Genomic DNA, 6,394 nt, shown 5'->3' with positions numbered 1-6,394 from the left:
AATAATAAAACCATGGAAGCTGCATAGAACTTGTACTGATTGATGAATCAGAAGTTCAAATGCATCAGAAGTCATAAAAGAGGAATTCACTTTTAACTAGGAAAATGGTCTGAGAAAGACAAATGCATGAATAAGTGCAAATGGGCAACGTTAAAACAGTCAGTGATTGAAGAGGAAATAGTGTGCTGATGAGTGTGAAGCGCATGGAATACCATTAATTGGGTAATGAAAAATGAATGATACAAGCCACAAAAAACGTAGCAAGAACTAGAGTTCATCATCCTTTTTTTCACATTGCTGTTTGTTTATGAAAATTGGAGATATGTGGTGGAGCTATGAGTAATATACTCTTCAGTGTAAAGTGCCGTTTGTAGGTGCTTCCATATCAACCCTTCAGAACAATGAGTGAGGCACATTTTAACAGTAGTGGAGTGTGAATGATTAGGTTGAATGTGTATGTGGTAGAATTTTACATGCAGGAAGGCGGAGCCGTGTGAGATTTAAGATTGGGAGGATTATTCTATAATATTTTTTTCCAGTAAATAAAGTTGAATAAGAAAAGAGTTTTTGTAGTTACTTTTTTTTTGGGAGGCAATGAATATGCAGGAGATAGATTTAGCTCATGCATATTAATCAATGATATCCTGAAAACTGGATTGAGAACACCTAGAGTAATGCATAGTTCGCTTACTTTTCCTCAGGAGAACATAGCCTGAATTTCCACTGGTGAGTTACTCTTATGGTATTCCAGGCAGAGCTTTTTTTTTGAAATTTATTTTTATTAATTTTCAAAAATATATAACAATACAATGCTATCAACCAAATGCAGTCATCATACAGCAATATTTCAACATCATAGAATATAGTTATCTCAGTTTACCTTATCTTTCCCTCCTCCATTCCCCTACCCTCCCTACCTCCTCCCGTCCCCCTTCCTCAGACATATTTCCGTTTATTATTAATATTGTTTTATTTTGTTTTGATTTTCACACTCCTCTCCACTGTTCATATACATCCCATATTTTTTGAAACTTCTGGAGTTGCCCCTTTCATGTTGCAGTCAGTTTCGTCATTTGATACAGATGGTGTAGGCTACCCTCCACCACCTGCATCCCTGGGGTCTCCTTCTGCTTCCATGCTTTTGCCAGCGCCATTTTGGCCGCCCCAAAATACCTGTATGGCCAGCTTGTGACTATGTATTGGGGTCTTCCCGGGGCGTATGTGCAATAGGCAATGCTCGGCTTGTCCAGGCAGAGCTTTCACAGTACAATTGTAGGCTCTCCTCTGATCTTGACATGTTGACCCTTAAGATCCCATCCTTGTGTCAATTATGTTATGGGGGTCTTAGGGCTAACCGCAACTGCAACCCCCCCATTGTCAGGGTCACAATCTCCGCCAATAGTCCTGTGGTGCATGCTGAGAATTTTGCCTCTAAGAAAAGAACTGAAAGACGGGCTTAGGACTAACTACAATCAAAACACTCCTTGTCAAGATCTCAGTTCAGAAACAGTCTTAGAAATAACTGCAACTACTGCCCCTATTATCAGGGTCAGGATCTCAACCAATAGTCCCATAGTGCGTTTAGAAACCTTTAGTCGAAAAGCAAAGACAGACAGAAGGACATGGACTGGAGGAGTGGCCTAGTGGTTAGAGCACCAGTCTTGACATCCAGAAGTGCCAGGTCAAATCCCACTGCTGCTGCTTGTGATCTTGGGCAAGTCACTTAACTCTCCGTTGCCTAAGGTACAAAAGTAGATTGTGAGTCCTCCAGGGACAGGGAAATACCCAGTGTACCTGAAACTCACCTTGAGCTACTACTGAAAAAGGTGTGAGCAGAAATCAAAAAAATCCAAATATAGAAACATACAAATGCCACCCACACAGAATAAACAAAACAGGAAAACTCACATTCTATGCAGCCAAGTCCAGAGGAGTCAACTCTACAAGGAGCCCGTACCTAATCTAAAGATCAACTGCCTCTAAGGAAAGAGTAAAGAACTCAGAGATGGCATCTCAGCCAATGGTCCCATGGTGCAGGCTGAGAACCTTGTCACTAAAGAAAGAAAAGAACTCAGAGACGGCATCTCAACCAATGGTCCCACAGTGCAAGCGAAGAACTTTCAACAGAATCTCAACTGATGGTTCCAAAGTGCTAGTTGAAAACCTTGAGAGCATAGAGACAATTTATTTTAATGATACCAAGTACTCTAGTAGTCCCTGATTCTGAGCCTCCTCACACTCAGGGTGACTTTATCAAATACCCCTGTTCATGCCCTGTTCTGGGTAGCACCTCCTTGCCTTAAACAAAACACAAGCTGTGGTATTTCTTCAGTAATCCAGCTCTTCCCATATATTGATTTATTTATTTATTTGTAGCATTTATACCCCGCTCTTTCCCGCTCGATAGCAGGTTCAATCCTTCAGAACAATGAGTGACACACTTGGTTAGTAGGCTTTTGACAATATACAAATTAGGCACTCCTCATGGCCTACACTTAAGCAAATCAGCATTAGACATAGCCTCCACCTGCCAACTCTATGGGGATAATTCTTTTTCATATACCTCTGTTGGAACTGAGCCCTTCCTCCGGAGTACTAGGGAATCAGCCAATGCTCAAAAGTCCCCATTAAAAACTATGCATTTTTGATCCACGGTAGAAGTTACCAATTTTGAAATAGTGAGCAATGTTCAAAGAGAATCATATGCAAATGAGATTGAGATTCATATAAATTCAGCAAGCAGCTCTGTAGGCAGTGGTGTACCAAGGGCGGGGCGGTGGGGGCGGATCGCCCCTGGTGTAATTAAAAATGGGGGTGCTCTGCTCCTGACCTGGCCTTCTATTCAGGCTGCCGGTGCCACTGTTGCCTCTCCTCCATAGTCTCCAGTCTCCACCTACCCATCCTCAGCTCCCTCGCCAGCCCCCTTCTCATTTCTGCAGCCCGATGCCCTGCATTTAAAAAATCTAATCTATCGGCAGCACATCTGTGAAAGAAGCACGTCGCCTCAGGCCCAGTGTTGCCAGGTGGGTGGTTTTACCGCCCAATTGGGCGGTTTTCCGCGACCCGCCGCGGGAAATTTTTGCCCGCGGCGGGTTGCGGTTTTTTGGGCGGCTTTTTGGGTTTCTGTGCGGTTTTTTGGGCGGCTTTTTGCCTTTTTCGGCCGCGGGGGGCGGGGTTAGTGACGTTTTTTGGGCGGGGTTAGTGACGTTTTGGGCGGGCCGATGACGTGGGAGGCGGGGCCGATGACGTGGGAGGCGGGGCCGATGACGGGGAGGCGGGGCAGATGATGTGGGAGGCGGGGCCGGTGACGGCGGGGGCGGGGCCGATGACGGCGGGGGCGGGGTGATGACGCGGGGGTGGGGGTGTCAGGGGCGGGGTTTGTGTTTGGGCGGGTTTTGGGCTGGTTTTTGGGCTGGATTGGGCTAGAAAAAAATTTTCCACCTGGCAACCCTGCTCAGGCCTTCTCTCACTGTGTCCCACCCTCCTCTGATGTAACTTCCTATTTCTGTGAAGTCGGGACACATTGAAGGAAGGCCCAAGGTGATCTGTTTCTTTCACAGATGCAAGACACTACACGCTGGCGTTCCAGATTCAAAGATTTTAAAAATGCAGGGGGGCCGGGTGGCAGAAATGAGAAGGGGGCTGTCAAGGGTGCTGAGGCTCAAACAGCTAAATAGGGGCTAGGGCTGGAACTCAGAGGGCTGAAAAGGGGGGGGGCTCAGATGGGAGAAGGGAGCTGGAACTGGGGTCTGAGAAGGGGGCAGGAGAGAGAATGGGGCTATGCCTGGGGCAGGTGGGAGAATGGGGCTGGGGCTGAAAATGGGGGCTGGAATGCAAGGCAGATGGATGACGGGGACTGGGACTGGGGGCTGAAAAGGAGGGTAGGTGGAATAAGGGATCTAGTCCTGAAATGGGGGTCTGAAAAGGGGACAGGGAGAAAGAGGTTGGGGCTGAAGCTTGGGACTGGTGGGAAAAATGGGCTGGGGCTGAAACTAGGAGTTGAAACTGGGGATGTGGGATAATGAGGCTGGAACTGGGGGCTCAAAAGGGGGGCAGGTGGGAGAAGTGGGCTGGGGCTGGAACTAGGGGTAGGTGGGATAATGGGGCTGGAACTGGGGTCTGAAAAGAGGGAGCAGAGAGAGAGGGAGGGCAAATGGTAGATGGTAGGGGCAGAGAGAAAGGGTAGGCTGGATGGAAGGGAGGGAGAGAAAGCAGACAGTGGTTGGAAGGGGGAGAGAAAGAGGGCAGGCAGGGGCAGATGGTGGATGGAAGGGGCAGAGGGAGAGAGAGGGCAGACGAATGGAAGGGGCAGGGAGAGAGAGGGCAGACAGTGGATGGAGGGATCAGAGAGAGAGAAAGGGTAGACACTGGATGGCAGGGAGGGAGAGAGAGAAGGCAGATGCTGGATGAAAGGGAGAGAGAGTGAACAGAAGACGAGGAAAGCAGAAACCAGAGACAACAAACTGTAAATAAAATATATTTTTTCTTTTTTTGCTTTAGGATGAAGTAGTATTGTAGCTGTGTAAAATGTTTAAAAATAAAAAAATGGAAATAAGGTAATATTTTATTGGACTAATTTTAATACATTTTGACTAACTTTTAGAAAACAAACCCCCCTTCCTCAGGTCAGGATAGGATACTGTAATAACAGTATACTGTATTAACCTGAGGAAGGAGGTTTTGGCCTCTGAAAGCTAAACGTATTAGTCCAATAAAATGGTATTATCTTATTTCTATATTTGTTTTATTTCTGTTTGTTAATTTATAAAGTGAAGATTGGTATTTGTTAGTTTTTTTCAAATTTACATCTGCTATCTTTATATTTTGCACAGTACTAGGGGCCATTTTCTGTTTCTGTGGTGTTGCATTGTATCTAGAATCTGGCTTCTTGGGGATTCGGTTTAATTTTTGTCTAAATAGAAAGTTTGTGGTTACTTATTCTATAGTGGATTAGAGTGTATCTGTGTCTGTGAAAAATGAATGGCTTTCTGTTGGCATTGACTGTGCAGGACTGACGATCTGTACTATTCTGGCTAGTTTAGTTTTACAATAGGTGAATTGATGTTCTAGTGCTCACTGCAGTGTTTAAGATGCTTCCTTTTCCTAGATAAACCCTCGTGTGACTCGTAGAAATTACTGCTTGTGGTATGGTAGAATTGCTCTATAGGTCCTCAGTGTTTTGTATTCTCTGTATGCCTAGTACTGGATTTTGGAGGGGGGTCTTAAAAAATGACCGGCCCCGGGTGTCAAATACCCTAGGTACGCCCCTGTTTAATACCAAAGTATATGAACTTGGCAGTGGTGTAGCCGGGGGGGGGGGGGGGGTGCCAGGGGAGCGGCCGCTCCCCCAAACGGAGTTCTGCCAGCTCTGGCGCCTATTTATTTCTCAATGTGATGCATTGAAAATGTGCGCCAGTGCCGGCGGAAGTCCACTCTCACGCCGCTCTCGCTCCTCCCGCGTCGTCAACCTGGCTCCGCTTCTGGAACTTGGGGCCCCTTTTACCAAGCTGTGGCAAAAGGGGGCCGGTGCTGGCGTCGGCATGTGTTTTACACCTGCGCCGAGGCCTCCTTTTACCGCAACTGGTAAAAGGGAAGTCTTGCTTTCTGACAGGAAGTGGCCGGGCGTCAAGTAAAACCAGTGCATTTTTTCTAGCAAAAAAGGTGCCGGTACTCAAATGCCAGGCCACCCTTCAGGAATGGGGTGATCATGGAGACCCACCCCACAATAGCCACGCCCCCCTGCAACCAGTCACAGAATCTATGACAAGGCAGAATTGTTGTGTAGAGCCTGAAATCTTTCATTAACACTTGGGGACCATGGGTCAATTTTAGCAGACAATGGAAAAGGTGCCGGTACTCAGTAATTGGCATCTCAGTAATTGGCTGCTCTTGCATAAATTTGCAAGGAATTTTAACCAATCACCAGCCACAAAAGCCTAAGGGGTCCTTTTACTAAGGTGCGCTGAAAAATGGCCCGTGCTGTTGTAGATGCGTGTATTGGACGTGCACAGGTCCATTTTTCAGCAAACTTGCAAAAAAGGCCTTTTTTGGGTCATAAATGGACGTGCGGCAAAATGAAAATTGGCGCATGTCCATTTTGGGCCTGAGATCATACTGCCCTTTAGTGCAGAAAAAAAACCCCAGCTGAAGTCGCTGCAGGTGAAAGGTGAAGGTGTAGCGGGGCCGTAATTAACATAGTAGATGACGGCAGAAAAAGGCCTGCACGTTCCACCCAGTCCACCCAACAAGACAAACCCACACGTGCCACTCCCTGTGTATATCCCACCTTGACCCGTAACTGTCATCTTCAGGGCACAGACCGTACAAGTCTGCCCAGCACTATCCCCTCCTCCCAACCACCAGCCCCGCCTCCCACCACCGGCTCTGGCACAGA

Source organism: Microcaecilia unicolor, chromosome 10 (genome assembly GCF_901765095.1).
Source record: "Microcaecilia unicolor chromosome 10, aMicUni1.1, whole genome shotgun sequence".
Taxonomy (NCBI): domain Eukaryota; kingdom Metazoa; phylum Chordata; class Amphibia; order Gymnophiona; family Siphonopidae; genus Microcaecilia; species Microcaecilia unicolor.
Note: the sequence above shows the minus strand (reverse complement) of the source record.